Consider the following 19158-nt stretch of genomic DNA (forward strand, 5'->3'; position numbering starts at 1 on the left):
GCCAGCCCTGACCCATTGCCTGTTCCTCAACTATGATTCTGCCTGCTCTCTGCCATACCTGTCTGCTGTTATTCTACCATTGCCTTTCTGACTACAAACTCTGTTCAATAAAAGCTTGCAAATGGATCCTACCCTGAGTCCCGCTTTATTACAGACGTAGATGTAACTGAAAACTACTAGACTAGATTCTCCACTGAATACTTTATTAATGTGGATAACTATTGTACCAAATAAAGTCAATGTGAACCAAATTGCATAAATGAGATTAACATTTTAAATATTCATTTCTGAATGTAGAAATATGAAATGTTGATGGAAAAAATTGAAATAATAGGCCTGCTTTTAAATGGAAAATTAAAACTGCTGTCACTGAATCATTCATTCAAACGATTCGTTCAAAACGGCTGATTCATTCAGGGACAAAGCAGTTGACTGTTTTTATGAACGGCTCATTGAATCATTGACTCTCCTGAATTGTTCAAAAACACGGATTCAGTCTTGAAACGAACAGTGGCGTCAGCAGTATTTTGAAGCTTTAGTATCACGATACTACCCTAGTACGGGTATACCGTGTGACCCTACTAACATCAACAAAGCTTTAACTTGTCAGTACTGGCAAGTTACAATGGTAAGCTGGATAATCCATGGCTAGGTGTGTATTACACGATTTTAATGCACGACGTGGAGGCAAAGAACCATCTGATGAGAAGTGCATTAAAATTGTGAAACGCACCTACTTATCTTGGCTGAATTTTACAGTTTTGCACTAAAACATTTACGTGGGAAGTCTGTGGGTAAAGGAATCTGCAGCGTTTTGGTTTTTATTAATATTCTTTGCTTTTTAAAAAGTTTTCTTGATTCTTTAGTTTCTTTTTGCATGATGTGTGAGGCAGGTAAGTTTTTTTTTTAATGGTTGTCATAACTTCCTTTTGTCAGCTACAACTAGTAAAGCCCAAAGTATACTTCAATTTTTGTGTGTGCGTGAGGGTCAGCATACAGTGCCCATGATGTGAATTTCATCATCGAAAGAGTATACGCGTCAGATTTTTGTAACCATGCATACTCTGTATGTGCACGTCACACATGCACATTTAATTTTTTTTGCAGGTAATCATTGTCTCTACATGCTTGAATACAATTTCTGTTAATATTTTATTACAACTATTCTTTTCACAAATTCTTCCAATCTAACATGAAAATTAAAAAATATTCTCCTAATCACATGAAGTAGCATTTCAGTCCATTGAAATTCATGAAGAGTACATAACAAAAACAGAAAATTATATTATATCCTATATTATATCCCAGCTTCATAATCCTCAACGATGTTTGTCAAGGTCAATAAGTAGTCTTTTAAAATATCAGATAATTTGTGCTTTATGTGACGTGGCAAAGTTAGTTCAGTTTGTAAAATGCCAACTTCTCAAAAACTTGATTAATAATTCATTATATTAGTAAAAAATCAAATGATGTCATTTAGAACAAAAACGTGCCAAAACACCATCAAACTATTGGTCTGTGACAATTACGTAATATGTTGGTGTGATCTGGGGCTCTGCCTTCTTTGATCTGGAAATCTCTGGTTCATTTCTTCTGTTCAGTCCGTCGAGGTCAGAGGTGCGTTAAAACATGAACACACTAAAGAGCTGCTATGTAGTAGAAACTGAAGTTGTACTTCTAATTAAATGTGACACTGACACTTTTTTTGTGTTTAACACTGTAAAGCTGCTTACTTTATATAGCATTTTTTTGTATAAAGTGCTGTATATAGGGGTGTCGCAATATACCGGTATTGACGATAACCTTGATATTCAAAGCATAAAATATCGATATCGTGTTAATTTAGGGTGTGACGATATACTGGTATTGACGATAACCACAATCTTTAAAATGAATAGGACGCTTATAATATCATGACATGTAAATACTCCAGCGCCAGTACCTGGCTGAGCTCTCAGGTGGCAGTATTGCACCTTAACGCTGACGCCTGTCAAACAAGAAGAAGACGCAGCGCGCAGCTATTCTGAGCGGGAGAGTGAGAGGCTCTGTCCACACCCGAAAAAAGTTAAGTAAGCTCGACAGTATGGGAGTTTTTCGGCTCCTTAGACAGCCCAATCTGCAGGATTTGCCTAGCTACAGTCAGTGCGAAGGGTGGCAACACCACCAACCTTACCCACCTCCATGTCCATCACCCTGTATTACTCCATTTTACAGAGAGTAAGTTGCGATTATTTTACTAGTCATGGAATGGGAAATGTCATATTAACCTGTTAACAGCGGGTTTCTGTGTTCATATATTTAAATAAAGCGTGATTCTTTTAATAAGTAGCCTACCGCGTTTTCTTTACTCATCTTATTCAGCGTGATGTAGATATGCATGCAGTTATATGCCCTCAAAATTCAAGATACACAGGCATTTTTTGCCCCGACAATTTTTTGTCATTATATCATATCATAAGATGTAGTTGTTTTACAATATCACACGAGCAAGAGTGCCGTTTCCCCAAAATCAGTACAAATGCAATGTTCCTTCAACTTATTGTTAAATGAACAATGTGAGTTACATTTTAGACACAGTACTGTTAATAATGTTTTTTCCTTTATTTCGCCAACGAAAATTTCAAAATGATGAACAGCAGAACAGAGCCCCGTGCAACAGAAACGTTTACTGACTGAATCCGCGTTTAGAACGAATGAATCCGAGCTTCGTTCCTGAATGAATCAGTCATTTGAACAAATCGGTTGACTCACTCAATCATTAAGACAGTGACTTGCTGCCAACAATGGCAGTTTATTTTAGTTAACAGCCATAATGTATAAGCTAGTATTAATTTTTATTTCTTCAGGTCTTAAAAAGCCTTAAATCTGATTTAGAAAAATGTGCAGCAACCCTGAAAGAGAAAAACTAAATAAACAAAGTTTTCTATAAGGAAAACTTTGGATTCTATAAATATCGCGATATATCGATATCGTGAATTTTTTTGGCCACAATAACTGTGGTGTGAAAAATCTAATATTGTGACAGCCCTAGCTGTATATATAAATGTGACATGAATGTGCTGAATGAATTGCAGAACTGGTCCAAACATATCCTTGTTGCTATGATCAGATGCTATGTTAACTTCTGTTTTCACACTATCATTTTTGTTGTGTTTTTGTAATTGAGAGAAAATCGTGCATTACATATTTATATTAATCTAAATGTGCGTGGTGTCATGATGTTTGTATTTTGAACTTTTTTCACCCCTATCTGAAGAATGGAAAAGAACTTTGCTGTGAGTGTATCAGGGCCTTAAAGGGCCAAACTATTCTTTTTTTAATACAAATGATGCTGTTGTTGTGGAAATGGTCATTTTATAGCTTTCTTATTGTTTACTTTATCTTAATTTTTATTTATTTATTTATTTATTTTGGTGGTGGAAGGGTGGTGGGGGGGTAGAATGGGGGTCCGGGGATGCAAGGAACGGAACCTCTGGACAGGCAACCATGATTTCCATTAGGTTTTCTCCACATCTGTAGCCTTAAACAAAAACAAAAAGCAGGTTTACTATCTAAATACAATACAATACTACAGTACTACAGATTTGACTAGACAACTTGAACTTCAATCTGAATCAAAATCTTGTACCTTAAAAATGTGGTACCTTAAACCAGTTGGGGCAGTTGTGGCCTAGTGGTTGGAGAGTTGGACTTGTAACCTGAAGGTCACTGCTCCGGGTGTGTGTTCAATACTCACCCATCCAAGTGTATTCAATACTCACCCATCCAAGTGTGTTCAATACTCACCCATCCAAGTGCCATTTCACCCACTTGTGGACTTGGATGGGTGAAATGCAGCACACAAATTAAGAGTATAGAACACCATACTTTGGCTACACATCACTTTCACTTTCAGTAACAGGGAATGGTCTTGTCCAGCTGAAGCCACTGCTTTGGGTCACCTTTTCAAAAGGAGATGAAATCTCAGCATTCTGTGCAGGCAGGCAGATGTCTTATTATTAACTTAACCTTTACATCTGCTTTCTTTGATGGAGAGTCAAATTGTGGCATGTTTATTGAGCCACTTGGCCCAATAAAGAATGAGAATTGTAAAGAAGCTGGATTGCTGTTATAAAAGTCTCACCTTGTGACTCTTTGTTCCAGAGGGTCTTCTTGGGTATGTACAGGTTGTGTCTGCTTGGATAGTACCCGTACATCAATGCAGGGTGTGCACTGGTGTATGGGGACAGAAGCCAATGAAATGGCAGAATTGTTACTTTGTTCAGTTTTGTATGATACATGATTACATGTAATCTTTGTGTTAATATGCCTCAATGCCTCAAGATCTTACCTTGGGATAAGGCATCTTTGTTCCAGAGGTAGTTCTCGGGCATCTGTAGGTTGTGACTGTCTGGATAGTTCTTGTACATCAATGTAGGTTGCACACTGGTATGTGGAGACAGGGAGTTCTGGCGCTGGAGCGGCCCGTCCGGTCCTTGGGTGCTGATTTTTGCTTGCTAATAAATAAAGTACTTAAACCAGTTGTGAGCACTGACATTTTCCAATTCAATCCGCTGCTCTGGGTCAGTTTGCAGGAGAGAGCAAAGTAGTTCGCAGCATTCTGTGCAGAAAGACAGCAGAGATTATTACTTTGTTCTATTTTGTATGAATTAGAATTACAAGTGTTCTTAAAATGAAGATCTCACCTTGTGACAAGCCATCATTGGTCCAGGTGTTTTCATCGAGCTTATCCAAGTCTTCTGACTCCGGAAACTTCCCGCACAGCAGAGCAAACATGAGTATCCCGAGGGACCAAACTGTCGCGGGTTCCCTGTGATACTCTCCGTTTATCTCATATTCTGGGGGGCAGTACTCTTTTGTGCCTGGAAGAAAGAGATTAGTCCTGTTAACGGCCCCCAACTCCTCATCAAATCTTGAGACCTACCTTATGAATTTGAGGGATAATACATACCAGCAAAGGATGTGTATCCTGCATCAGTCAGGATTTCGCCACACCCAAAGTCAATTAGTTTGATGTCCAGGGTGTCGGGGTTGATTAACAGGTTTTCTAATTTTATGTCGCGGTGCAGCACTCCCCGTTGGCAGCATGTCTGAGCTGCCAGTGTTGCCTGCTTTATGATAACTGATGCTACGTCCTCAATGATGGTGCCTTCGTGATGGTCTAGAAATTCAATCAAGTTCTCACAGTGTGGAGGCCGCTCTAGAACCATAATGTATTGTTCAGGCTCCTCCTGCCAGTCCAAGAGCTGGATGATTTGGGGAACTCTGGGTCCATTATTGGCCAGAATTAGCAGACGATCTCCTGTGGAAAGGGTTCAGGATAACCCTCCTAAAAGAAAGACAATTCTTGTGATCTTATATATAGAAAGGATGTAGACCAGTCCGAAACTGCTGACAACAGCATGTTAATCTATTGAAAAATTGACTGAGAGAAACAGAGTACTTACAATGTCCATCCATTCTATATTCACATTTTCAGCAAATTTCAGTGCCACCTGATGAACAAAACAAAAAATGGATTTGAGTTAGAATTATTTACAATTAATAAGTGTGCAGAGTTCATATTATTTCAGTCATTAACCTTGAACAAATGTTCAGTTTCATTAATTTAAATTCTGAGCCTGTAGAGCATGTCTAACAATTTCAACAGATCTGAGAGGTCAAGTAGTGAACATAAGACACACTAAGAATGCTTGAAAAGAAGAGAGTGATTTGAGTATAAGACAGGGCAAGAACCCTTTGATAAACAAATATTGTAAGTAAAATAAGTGATACCTCAAGGCCATCTGTCAAGCGAATCCCTGCATAAACGCTTCCGAAGCCTCCTTCACCGAGCTTCCCTCCAATTTCATAGCTGCATGAATTGATGTCTGTTAAAAGGAAAACAAGATGAGTTGACATGAAAACTGCTTTGCCTGAGTAAAGGCAGATATTGTATCAAACGTGTGTTTGTTTTGTGTTATGTCGGAGTTGTGACCGTAAACTTACCAATAATCTCCTTATCCTCAGGCTGATAATAAAAGTACTGAAACCAGTTATGGAGACAGATATTGTCCAATTCAAGCCGCTTCTCTGGGCTTCTTTGCAGGAGAGAGCAAAGTAATTCGCAGCATTTTGTGAAGAAAGATAAGTGAAGTCCTATTATTACCTTAAACTTCACACCCTCTCTCTATGATTAAGAGTCTAAGCTGAAGATTGAAATATTACTGCATTACCCACACAACCATTTTTTATTACTTTGCTCTATTTTGTATGAATTAGAATTACAAGTGTTCTTAAAATGAAGATCTCACCTTGTGACAAGCCATCATTGGTCCAGGTGTTTTCATCGAGCTCATCCAAGTCTTCTGACTCTGGAAACTTCCCGCACAGCAGAGCAAACATGAGTATCCCGAGGGACCAAACTGTCACCGGTTCCCCGTGATACTCTCCGTTTATCTCATATTCTGGGGGGCAGTACGCTTTTGTGCCTGGAAGAACAAGATTAGTCCTGTTAACGGCCCCCAACTCCTCACCAAATCCTGAGACATACCTTATTGATTTGAGGGATAATACATACCAGCAAAGGATGTGTATCCTGCATCAGTCAGGATTTCGCCACACCCAAAGTCAATTAGCTTGATGTCCAGGGTGTCGGGGTTGATTAACAGGTTTTCTAATTTTATGTCGCGGTGCAGCACTCCCCGTTGGCAGCATGTCTGAGCTGCCAGTGTTGCCTGCTTTATGATAACTGATGCTACGTCCTCAATGATGGTGCCTTCGTGACGGTCTAGAAATTCAATCAAGTTCTCACAGTGTGGAGGCCGCTCTAGAACCATAACGTATTGTTCAGGCTCCTCCGCCCAGTCCAGGAGCTGGATGATTTGGGGAACTCTGGGTCCATTATTGGCCAGAATTAGCAGACCGATCTCCTGTGGAATGAGTTCAGGATAACCCTCCTAGAAGAAAGACAATTCTTATGATCTTATATGGAGAAAGGATGTAGACCAGTCCTAAACTACTGACAACAGCAGTTTATCTATTGAAAAATTGACTTAGAGAAACAGAGTACTTACAATGTCCATCCATTCTATAGCCACACTGTCAGCGAATTTCAGCGCCACCTGATGAACAAAACAAAAAATGTATTTGTGTTAGAATCATTTACTATTAATAAGTGTGCAGAGTTCATATTATTTCAGTTATTAACCTTGAACAAATATGATCAGTTTAATTCATTTAAATTCTAAGCATGTAGAGCATGTCTAACAATTTAAAGGTCCCGTTTTTTTTTGAAGCTTTGATTGTGTTTATAGTGTGCAATATAACATGTGTTCATGTTTCGCGTGTAAAAAAACACAGTATTTTTCACATAATTTACTTATCTGTATACCGCTGTTTCCACTGTCATAAAAACGGGCTGATGACTTCCTTGTTCTATGAAGTCCCTCCTTCAGAAATACGTAACGAGTTCTGATTGTGCCAGCGGTTCCTGTGTTGTGATTCGACAGCAGCTTAGCGAACCTTGCCCGGAAAGGTCACGCCTCTTACCATAACGTGGAGATACACGCGCTCAGTGTTATTGTAAACATGTCTTTAATTTTACCCTATCAATTTGAGCCGGAATCAGACCCGGTGATTGGACTGCGGGATGAAAATAACAGCGTTTCGACGACATGGCGACAAACACACTCTACAAACGCAACTCTTGTGTATTCCTGTGGGCGGAGGTTAGTCAAAAAACTGTTTTAGTGACGTCATTAAAGAAGGAAGTAGAGGGATGTAGTCCAAACTGGCCGTTCGATGTAGACGACTTCTGTTAAATAAAATATCTCGCTTGGCATTGAACTTTGAGCTTTAAAATTTTACAGATTTTATTTATACTCTAACAACAACATTACACACTAACTAAAGTTTGAAACATGGGATCACGAAGAACGAGACCTTTAAACAGATCTGAGAGGTCAAGTAGTGAACATAAGACAAGTGTAAACGGAAAGAATAATTTATCAAAAAGATATTGCATGTAAAATAAGTACCTTAAGGCCAACTGTCAAGCGAATCCCTGCATAAACACTTCCGAATCCTCCTTCACCGAGCTTCCTGACAACTTCATAGCTGCATGAATTGATGTCTGTTAAGAGAAAAATAGGAGGAGTTGACATGAGTAAAGACAGATATAATATTAAAAGTTTGTCTGTATTGTGTTATGTTGGAGTCATGACAGTTAACCTACCAATAATCTCATAATCCTCCAGTTGATTTAACTGAGGTGATACAGTGTCCTCTGTCGGTCCGACTGACGCACGGGGGACGTCGACACTACAGTCTGACATTGCCCAGACTGTAGCTTGAGGAACATCCTCTCTACAGTCTGATATCGCCCAGACTGTAGCTTGAGGAACATCCTCTCTACAGTCTGACATCGCCCAGACTTTAACTTGAGGGACATCACCTCTACAGTCTGATATCGCCCAGACTTTAACTTGAGGGACATCACCTCTACAGTCTGATATCGCCCAGACTTTAACTTGAGGGACATCACCTCTACAGTCTGATATCGCACAGACTGTAGCTTGAGGGACGTCCACACAACAGTCAGCCACATCAAAGCCTGGAGCTGATGTGGTACTGACTGTACCTTGTGGGGCATCGACTCTACAGTCTGAAATGGCACGGACTGGAACTCGAGGGACATTCGCTCTATAGTCAAGACACAGCTCAAAGAGTTGAGGACGTCAGTACTCCAATCGGACAAATCTCCGACTAGTTCCTGGAAAACGTCATCACTCCATTCATCATTGACTTCAGCACAACCAGGTTCCTCTGAAACGGGGAGGACTTCAGGCTCACTGGTGGCATGATGAGAAGTCTGATCTGAAGAGGAAAATGATATCAACCAACAGATATTTTTTTAATGAAATACTATTAATAAAATATTTTATAACCATATATATTACTGGATACACATAATACTGCAACTAAGCTTGCTGTAAATTATGAAGCAAGTTTTTGGGGCATTTACACGTTAAATTCGTGCATTCCTCTTTCTCAGTTTCTCAACATGCATCTATGCTCAGTGTTGGGGAAAGTTACTTTTAAAAGTAATGCATTACAATATTACATTACTCCCTAAAAAAGGAACTAATTGCGTTAGTTACTTTGTATGAAAAGTAATGCATTACATTACTTTTGCTTTACTTTTTCTAACCTGGGCTGGGCTTGCTTGTTTGTTTTTTAAAGGTGCCCTTGAGTGATTTGAAAAAACATTTTAAATTGTTCCCTGATATCTACATAGAGGGTATGTGGCTTTTTTATGGCCGAAAATTGTCCAGATATGGTTTTACAGCTCCATTTATAACCCCACAAATAGCCCCTAGAATGAAAAGGTCTGTTTTTGCCTTATTTGGAAGGCTCATGAATAGTAATATGGTGCTCCGCTCTGATTGGCTGTTTCACTGTTCGGCTCCTTCCAGTAGCTCACACTGATAGCGAACAAATCTGTACTGTACGGCGTGAACGATGGAGAGTTTTGGTATTCAACCTTATATGTTTGAGCCTGTTTCTGACGAAGATGCAGATGTAGAGGAACAACCAATTTTGTTGCGATTGGCCATAGACGTTTCTGAGTGGTAAGTTAGTCTTTATTTTCAGTATGCACCTGCAAAACGTAACTGTTACGTCAATGGAACTAGCATATAGCGTTAACTTTACACTATAACTCATAACGTCAGTATTTGCAACTTTGTTTTTAGCATTGTAAAAAAAAAAAATTGTAATAATGTGTCGCTGTATGGTTTTACAATGATAGCTTCTTCACTTTGCAATAACAACTCTAAACAACGAACGAAAATTTGTTTCTAATATATTGACATTACCGATATGATTTTAAATTTGATTTATTTAGCCAACCAAAGTAAAGCATAGAAGACATTCCAAAAAAGCAGTGTCATGTTTACTACTCAGCTGCCGTAGTGTGATTACGATTTAGCTATTAGTAACAAAAACTTACATCGTCTATAAATATCTTTTTCCACAGGTGTACGCATACAAGTCATACAAGTTCTCAAAAATAAAAATATTTGAAAAAAAGTGACTAAATGTCTTGTCAAATGACTATCGTTTCAGTTTGAACGGTGTAGAAAGTTAGCTAGAAGGATCGAGTATCTGTAAGCAAATAAACTAACATAGTTAGCTTCGGTGTAATGTGTTGTTGGTTAAATATAGGTCAAATTATAATTATATCCGACAAAAGAGAATTGGCATATGTATCTACGGTTATGTTATAGATTTATATAACAAAGACAGTAATAAATTTTAACCTCACCGTTAATAGTAGTTACGTAAACTTTGCTATTTGTTACTGTACTAGCATCTTGCATTAGATCTAGACAACACTGGGTACATGGTCGTTAATGTTGTTAGCTCACTAAGAAACTTTACATTTAATCAGAAATAGTTTCTACAGCCAAGATGTGGATAAAAGCACTACTTACTGCTTGCGGGAATATAGTTGGAATTACCCCTTTCTTCAGTGTCAAACGCTGAGCGAAGCCTGCTTGATATTGTCCCAGGTTAGAAAAGCTGTCCGTGGTGAAATGGGCAGAGCAAACTAACAACTTTGAGTTAAATTGTTCCGGTATCCGGTTATAGATAAACATCAGCCATGCCTTTTGACAGTTTTTTTCTGGAGGAAGACTATGAAAAGTTTTCACATCCCCTTCACAGCCTGGAACATAACATTTATTTCCATGATCTGCCATTTTCGCTGTTATCCTCGCTTGGCTTGTTTCTTCACTCTGCTTGCAGAACTTCCGATGATTCCGCTGGGCGGTTCCGCCTGGCCTGGATCATGAGCATATGCAAATATTGGGGGCGGAGTCCCCGACTGTTACGTAACAGTCGGTGTTATGTTGAGATTCGCCTGTTCTCCGGATGTATTTTAAACAAATGAGGTTTATATAAGAAGGAGGAAACAATGGGGTTTGAAACTCAGTGCATGTCTTTTCCATGTACTGAACTCTTGTTATTCAACTATGCTAAGGAAAATTCAATTTTTGATTCGAGGGCACCTTTAATAACAACAACAACAAAAAATCAATTTTTTGCAAATGTAAAGCCTTAGGGTGAAGGTGAAGCTGAACCTTTCAGCTGTGCTGCCATAAAGAAGAATAGGATACAGGAAAAGTTCAACACTCTTATTTCTAAATCTAATATAAAGTAATTTTTGCTTATTAGTATTGTTGAACTAGATCACAGAAACAGCAGCAAAGACATTGGTTAATAAAGTGAGATTAAATACATAAAGTATATTTTTGTAATTTAATATAGTTAATTATGACATGTTTGCATAAAATTCTGAAATTGTTTTTATTCATTTTGAGGAATACTAAATGTTTTCTTGCAAGTGAGAAGAGTAAATGCATGTTCACATTTAGTCTAGGACTACAATAACCATCATGTTCACACAGCGCACACAACACCTCTGACCTTTATTCCTATCAACATGGGGACTGGAAAGCAGTCAGTCAATAAATGTGAAAAAGTAACTTAGATAATTTGTTGTAAATTAAAAAAGTACTGTTACTTTAACAGTTACTAGGGGAAAAAATCTGATTACGTAACTCAAGTTACTTGTAACGCATTACCCTCAACACTGTCTATGAATACATTGTTAGCTAACTGTGTGATATACATATATGTATATTTCTGAAATCAATTACACAGTCACCTCTGATAACAAATCACTCTAAATTGTAATGTAGACGCATGCATTTTCTGTAAAGTTGCTTTGAAACAATATATATCGTAAAAGCGCCATACAAACATGAATTGAATTGAATGTGAATTGTCAGTCAGTGTGCACATGCAGGAATGCTCTGTTCTGTTTAAGTGTCAAATTAAAAAAATTTTTTAAACTTTTCAAAACATGCCCCAAGAACCCTACATTTTTATTCAGTTGTATGTGTGAATATTAATTGGACCATCCAGATGTTGCTTGGTAAGTGATGCCTTTTAGCTAACCATACATGCAATCTGCAATCTGATTATCACAGCTAAAACAACATCTTCATTTTTAGCCAATGAATTTTGCATACTTGGCAAATGTCACACGGCATAATTATTATTCTTGAGGAATTTCACCTTGTTAGGACTTCAGTAAAAATCTGAGGTAATACATTTTATTTTCTGTTTAAATGCGTTTACTCTCCATTATAATTCAAGTATATTATGTTTCTGAATTCTGTAGTAAAGTTTTTAGTTCACAATCGTGCATTATTTATTAATACTGCAAAATCACACTTTAAAAAAAACTGAACTTTGACGTTTTCCCCCAGAAAACTTAATAAATAGTCCATGTATGGTCCTCTTTCTAACCTTGACTTGAGCTGGTCTTATTGTTTTTTCCCTTCCTCTTGCCTTTCTCTTTTCTCCAGCCTTTCTTCTTTGGTGTACAGTTGTGTAAACTGTCAGAACCATCCACACATTTAACACAAGAAATGAGTGAACCCATTTTCAAATGCTAAATACGCTGCAAGAAATGCTAACTACGCTGCAACAAATGCCAGTAGAAAACAATCCGCAAACTAATCAAGAATGTGAAAACTGTGCTTTAATAGACGCTGAATGCGATTGTGACGTCACGTTCTATAATGCTTTATAATGCTGGCTTCGTGAGTGGTCAGTGTAACTCTGTGGGCGGGGCTTCTGTGAGGCGCTCAACTCGTAGTGTCTGTGTTGCTGCACGTCACGGAACCAATCAGAGCAAACTACTTCAGGTAAATTAACGGGGATCAGAGACTGGGATGAACCGACATTTTGGCGAAAATCTGTACAGATACCTTTACTTGAATAGATGTGATAACTGAACATTTGATGTGGATAAAACTGCGTTTGCGGTGAAATTACCATTACCCAGGTTTCATTTTTACCCGGATTTGTGCACAGGTAGGGCTCAACCTGTGCAGAGCACATGCCCTTTTGGAGGTGTTTTATTTTATTTATTTATTTTCTTAAATAAATCAATGCTAGCCTATTGGCCACCCTTTACTTCTGTCTGTCTGTCTGTTTTACAAATATATTTAGCCAATTAAAGGTATTGAAAAAGAGCTTGTGACAAAATCTTTTTGGATCCGCTCAAACTGTCAGTCAAACCTCTTAACTCCACCCCCTGAGCTGAACGTTTTGCAACGGTAAATCAATATCTTGTTGTTTGAATAAGAACAATGTTGTCTTTACGAAAGAAACACTAGTAGTATGTCTATAAAGGCTCATATTTTATGCATTTGAGGCCTGAGACCAGACCGGCGGCGGAGAGAGAGGGAGGGAAGGGGCTAGCATTTGCCTGTTAAGTTAGTCATAGCCAATACCCTACAAATTGCCTTAAACAGTCTGTGCATACAGTAGTATTACATCTTTTATAAATTGAGATTTTGGCCCAACATATTTTACAACAGGAAAAACTGAGCGCTCATAACCTCATGATGATGACGTAATGTGATGCCGTCATTTTAATGGCGCACAAATTGCACATTTGCACACATTCGCTGGTCAAAAACCCGGCGTAACTGCATTTGAATTTGATCCTCGTCGTCAGTTTGTTAAAGCTGACACAATTTGTTAACATTTAATCATATGGTCACACAGCATGTTTAATGTTTACGATGTTAATATGCATGTGTTTGCTCGCTAGATATTTTTTTTTGATGTAGTATTGTATACACCTCGCTCGTCTTCACGTTTAAACATAGTAAAACATAGTTTTACTACAGTACTGTTAATTAAAAACATTACAGAATCATCAGGTAACTGTGCTTCTTTATATTTTATCATGCAGAATGTAATGTGTATTAATGTGTGTGTGTGTGTGTGTGTGTGTATTTATGTATATAGAGAAGGGAAGAGCTCAGGTACAATTCAAACTTTTTAATGCAACTGTACTTTTCACAATATTTATTAATTTGTATTTAATTTTTAATTATTAATTTTTCATTGCTGGCTTATTTTTAGGAAAGTGTAGTGCATGAGAGAGAACGACCAACCTTAGTGCACCTTCAAGAGACCAAGGTCTCTGGTCCTCCGCACAGTTTTTGCCAGGTAGGCAGATACATGTTGGATATGCTAACGGTAGGTTAGTTCACCCAAAAATAAAAAAAATTCTGTCATTTATTACTCACCCTCATGCCGTTTCACACCCGTAAGACCTTCGTTAATCTTCGGAACACAAATTAAGATATTTTAGTTGAAATCCGATGGCTCCGTGAGGCCTTCATAGGGAGCAATGACATTTCCTCTCTCAAGATCCATAAAGGTACTAAAAACATATTTAAATCAGTTCATGTGAGTACAGTGGTTCAATATTAATATTATAAAGCGACGAGAATATTTTTGGTGCGGCAAAAAAAACAAAATAACGTCTTATTTAGTGATGGCCAATTTCAAAACACTGCTTCATGAAGCATCGGATCATAAATGAATCAATGTATCGAATCATGATTCGGATCGTGTGTCAAACTGCCAAACGGCTGAAATCACGTGACTTAGGCGCTCCGAACAGCAGATTCGACACACTGATTCATTTATGATCCGATGCTTCCTGAAGCAGTGTTTTGAAATCAATCAATATTAATATTGAACCATTGTACTCACATGAACTGATTTAAATATGTTTTTAGAACATTAATGGATCTTGAGAGAGGAAATGTCATTGCTGTGATTGCAGGCCTCACTGAGCGATCGGATTTCAACAAAAATATCTTAATTTGTGTTCTGAAGATGAACGAAGGTCTTACGGGTGTGGAACGGCATGAGGGAGAGTAATTAATGACATTATTTTCTAAGGGTGTCACGATTTCGATTTTAAATCGAAATCAACCGAAATTAAGTCACAATCTCAAACTTCGAATTAAAAAATGGAATCGTCGATGCTGCCATGCCCCCATGTCGCGTCCGGTTGCTTGCCAAGCGGAAAAAAACATGTGTTGAAGTGCTGCGAGTCAACCTCCTCTAACAGCCACTCAAAAGATAGCATGGCAACTGCAGATGCAGGAGACCCATCGACAGAACTTGAACCCCCTCCTCTTTCACTGAATCGCTGGTGTGGAAGTATTTTGGATTTCCAGTGAGTTATGTTGACAATGTTCACGTTGTCGACAAAAAAAAACAGTTTGCAAGCTATGCTATGTACGTGTATGTGCAGGCACCACAAAAACATAGATTTATCTGTTAAATCAACAACTACACAAACTACTCTTCCGTCTTCATTTGGAATTAAACTTCCAAGCAACTCAACTCGTGCAAATACAATTACGCGTGCATTAGGAGTATTCATAGCCGCGGACATGCAACCTTATTCGGTGGTGGAAAACGTACTCGGTTACTAACGTAACCTCGGTTCCCTGAGATACGGAACGAGTACTGCGTATGGGGAAAGGTCTCCCTTTTTCCCCGCTGCTGAAGCCTTTTTCAATAACGCAGTGTAACTGCATCGTCATTGGTTCACTCATAGACAAGTTGTTGAACCAATGACGCGCGGCATAGCTGCGCAACCTATGGCGACAAAGCGCGCGAATATTCCCGCCGAAATGGGCGGGGTTAGGGGCTATATAAGCAGGCGTTTCGCCATAGGATTTCAGTGTAATCGACTGAAGCGACGACCCTGAAGCCGCAGCCTCGTGGCACGGCAAGTGACGCAGTACTCGTTCCGTACGTTAGTAACCGAGTACGTTCCCTTTCGATACTTCACTCGTACTGCGTATGGGGAACGAATTCAACCACGCCGTGCCACGGCTGGGAACGATACAGCCTGATATTGGACACATGGGAATGGGTCCAAAAGACAAGCGAGAAGGCAAAGCCTTAATCGAACCCTAGTTACACTTAAGGAAATAATTCCTGGGGTTGTGTGAGGCGGAACTCGCCAGAGGCCGCTTAATCACACTGAAAGAACCCGAGCTTGCAAGGTCGGGACATCGAGATGATAGAATCTGACAAAAGTGGACGGCGAAGATCAGCCGGCCGCCTCACAGATGTCTTGAATGGAAACTCCGTTGGACCAAGCCCACGAGGAAGCCATTCCTCTAGTGGAGTGGGCCCTGACTCCTATGGGGCAGTCTGCACCCAGTGAGGAGTAGCACAGGTTAATAGCGTCCACTATCCAACGGGAAAGGCGCTGTTTTGAGACCGGAGACCCTTTGGTGCGGCCACCAAAACAAACAAAGAGCTGATCCGACTGCCTGAAAGGCTGCAATCGCTCCACATAGGTCCTCAATGCCCTGACTGGGCAGAGTAGCTCTAGCTCTCGTTCATCCGCCGAGGGAGGAAGAGCAGAAAGCGAGATGACCTGAGCTCTAAACAGGGTTGAGAGCACCTTAGGAACGTAGCCATGCCTAGGTTTCAGAACGACCTTCGAGTCTCCAGGCCCAAATTCAAGGCATGCAGGGCTCACAGAGAGGGCCTGCAAATCGCCAACGCGCTTAACCGATGCCAGTGCTAACAGCAGAGCGGTTTTTAGCGTTAGGGGCCTGAGATCGGCTGAACCCATTGGCTCAAAGGGGGCTCCCTTTAAGGCCCTGAGGACCAACGAGAGGTCCCAAGTGGGAACGGTGAGGGGGCGAGGAGGATTCAATCACCTAGCACCCCTCAGGAAACGGATTATAAGGCCGTTACGTCCCACTGATTGGCCAGCAATGGGAGCATGGAACGCCGCAATGGCTGCTACGTAAACCTTAAGAGTAGAAGGGGTGCGCCCCATTTCCAAGCGTTCTTGGAGGAAAGACAGTATGAAGGATACGTCACTCTCCACAGGGTCTATGTTGCGTGAGGAACACCAATCAACAAAGACCGACCATTTCTGGTCATAGAGGCGTCTCGTGGACGGGGCTCTAGCCTGAGAAATGGTATTTAGGACGTCCCCGGGGAGGCTGGTCGGCTCCCATCGAGGGACCAGAGGTGCAGAGCCCAAAGCTCCGGCTGTGGGTGCCAGATCGTTCTGTTTGCCTGAGAGAGGAGGTCCCGTCTCAGGGGAATCGGCTACGGGGCTCTCAGGGAGAGCTTGAACAGCTCCGAGGACCAAACTTGGTTCCTCCAGAGCGGGGCCACCAGAAGGACTCTGTGTTGGTCTTCTCTGATGCGCCTGATGACCTGAGGGATCAGTGCGATCGGAGGGAAGGCATAAAGGAGTGTGCTGGGTCATGTATGGGCCAGAGCATCGACTTCCTTCGAGAAAAATGTTGGGCAATGAGAGTTGTCTTCTGAGGCGAAGAGGTCTATCTCTGCCCTCCCGAAGAACTCCCAAATCTTGAGGACCACTTGGGGGTGGAGCATCCACTCGTCGGAGGGGATGTTGCTCCGTGACAACATGTCTACGCCCAGATTGTTCCTGCCAGGAACATGAGTCGCTCTGAGCGACTGAAGCCTCGGAAGAGCCCATTCCAGAAGACGTTTCGCCAGAGCGCATAAGCGGCTGGACGAGAGACCGCCCTGGTGGTTTAAATATGACACCACTGTCATACTGTCCGATCGGACTAGAACATGATGTCCTGTCAAGTGAGCCTGAAAAGACTGAAGGGCCTTCATCACTGCTAGCATCTCTAGACAGTTGATGTGTAGACGGCTTTCCTCGTGACTCCACGAGCCGAAGGCCGGTCTGCCCTCGCACACAGCGCCCCAACCCGAGTTGGAAGCGTCCGTTGAGAGCACCGTCCTTCGTGAGACCGCCTGTAAGGGTACTCTGCGCTTGAACCACATAGGGTCCATCCAAGGTTTCAGGGCTAGAAGACAGGCCTGATTGACTTTGAGACATAAGCGGCAGTGCCGCCAGGCGCTGGGAGGAACCCGGAACTTCAACCAGTACTGAAGAGGCCGCATCCGAAGAAGGCCGAGCTGCAGCACCGGGGAGGCGGAAGCCATCAGCCCTAGTAGCCTCTGGAAAAACTTCAGAGGGAGACAGGCTTTGTTCTTGATTGAGGCCGTGAGCTGCTGAATCGTTAGAGCACGCTCCGGCGAGACTACTGCCGTCATGCGGACTGAGTCGAAAACTGCCCCTAGAAACGAGATTCGCTGGGTGGGGCACAGAGAGCTCTTGGCTAAGTTGACCCTGAGACCCAGACATTGTAAATGGCTGAGGAGCACGGATCTGTGGTGTTCCAGCTCGGCTCGCGAACGGGCTAGAATGAGCCAGTCGTCGAGATAATTCAGGACCCGGATTCCCATTTGCCTCAGAGGGGAAAGCGCCGCGTCCATGCACTTGGTGAAAGTGCGAGGAGCCAGAGACAGCCCGAAGGGCAGGACCGTATATTGGTACGCCACTCCCTCGTATGCGAATCTCAAGAATCGTCTGTGACGGGGGCTATCTGGATGTGAAAATACGCATCCTTCAGGTCCAGCGAGCAGAACCAGTCCTCGGGGCAAATGTGCGCGAGGATCTGTTTCAGCGTCAGCATTTTGAACTTCCGTCTCATGAGGGAGTGATTCAAAAGTCTGAGGTCTAGAATGGGTCTGAGACCACCATCCTTCTTGGGGACCAGAAAGTAGCGGCTGTAAAAGCCTGACTCGCTCTCTGTCGGGGAAACTATTTCCACAGCTCCCTTTCTTAGCAACGTCATAACTTCAGCTCGGAGGACATGAGCGTCGTCCGGATTGACCGAAGTTTGAAGCACCCCGCCGAAGCGAGGGGGCCGTCGTGCAAACTGGAGCGAGTAGCCCTGGGTTACGATCCCCATAACCCATTCTGACACATCGGGGATGGCCTGCCAGGCCTCGGCCCGAGTGGCAAGGGGCTGAATGATATCGGGTGACAGACCGCCGTTGAGGGGGTCGTACACCGAGAGGGGTGGAAGAGGAAATTTGCTCTTTTTTAGATGAGGTGAAATATTGCTCGCCGTGAAAACGGCGTTTGGAGTGGGCGCAACAGGTGTGGGCCCGGCTATCACTTGGAGCATGTTTCCCACGCCCGGAATTAAACGAGGCGGAGGGGAAATTACTCGTGGGAGCTTTGGGGGCTGTCCGGTCGCAACAGGACGATCCCCCATCCTCTTCCTTCCTGACGAATCAGGACGACTTCGGAGGCACCGGGTCCAGCACAATCTTGGGCCGGGGTCCCTGGCGTCTCGGGAAGGGAGGGCGCTTCGCAGGGCGCGAGCGCTGGCGATGCTCCTTGGGTGGCGCTGCCTGTGTTGC

General features: G+C 41.7%; 1 protein-coding gene and 1 pseudogene across 1 annotated transcript in view; both read right to left on the minus strand.

Moving 5' to 3' along the window:
* LOC125243656 (serine/threonine-protein kinase pim-2-like) overlaps nt 1-6149 on the minus strand; it is a 37895-nt gene extending 31746 nt beyond the window's left edge. The window contains exons 1-2 of the mRNA XM_048153447.1: nt 5989-6149; nt 5776-5870 (exon numbers count right to left, since the gene is read on the minus strand). The gene's annotated coding sequence lies outside the window, so the exon portion shown is untranslated. The remainder of the gene's footprint in view (nt 1-5775; nt 5871-5988) is intronic.
* A 79-nt stretch (nt 6150-6228) lies between these two features.
* LOC125244002 lies at nt 6229-12490 on the minus strand (annotated as a pseudogene).
* Nucleotides 12491-19158: the final 6668 nt, after the last annotated feature.

The sequence above is a fragment of the Megalobrama amblycephala genome, linkage group LG13 (genome assembly GCF_018812025.1).
Source record: "Megalobrama amblycephala isolate DHTTF-2021 linkage group LG13, ASM1881202v1, whole genome shotgun sequence".
Lineage (NCBI taxonomy): Eukaryota > Metazoa > Chordata > Actinopteri > Cypriniformes > Xenocyprididae > Megalobrama > Megalobrama amblycephala.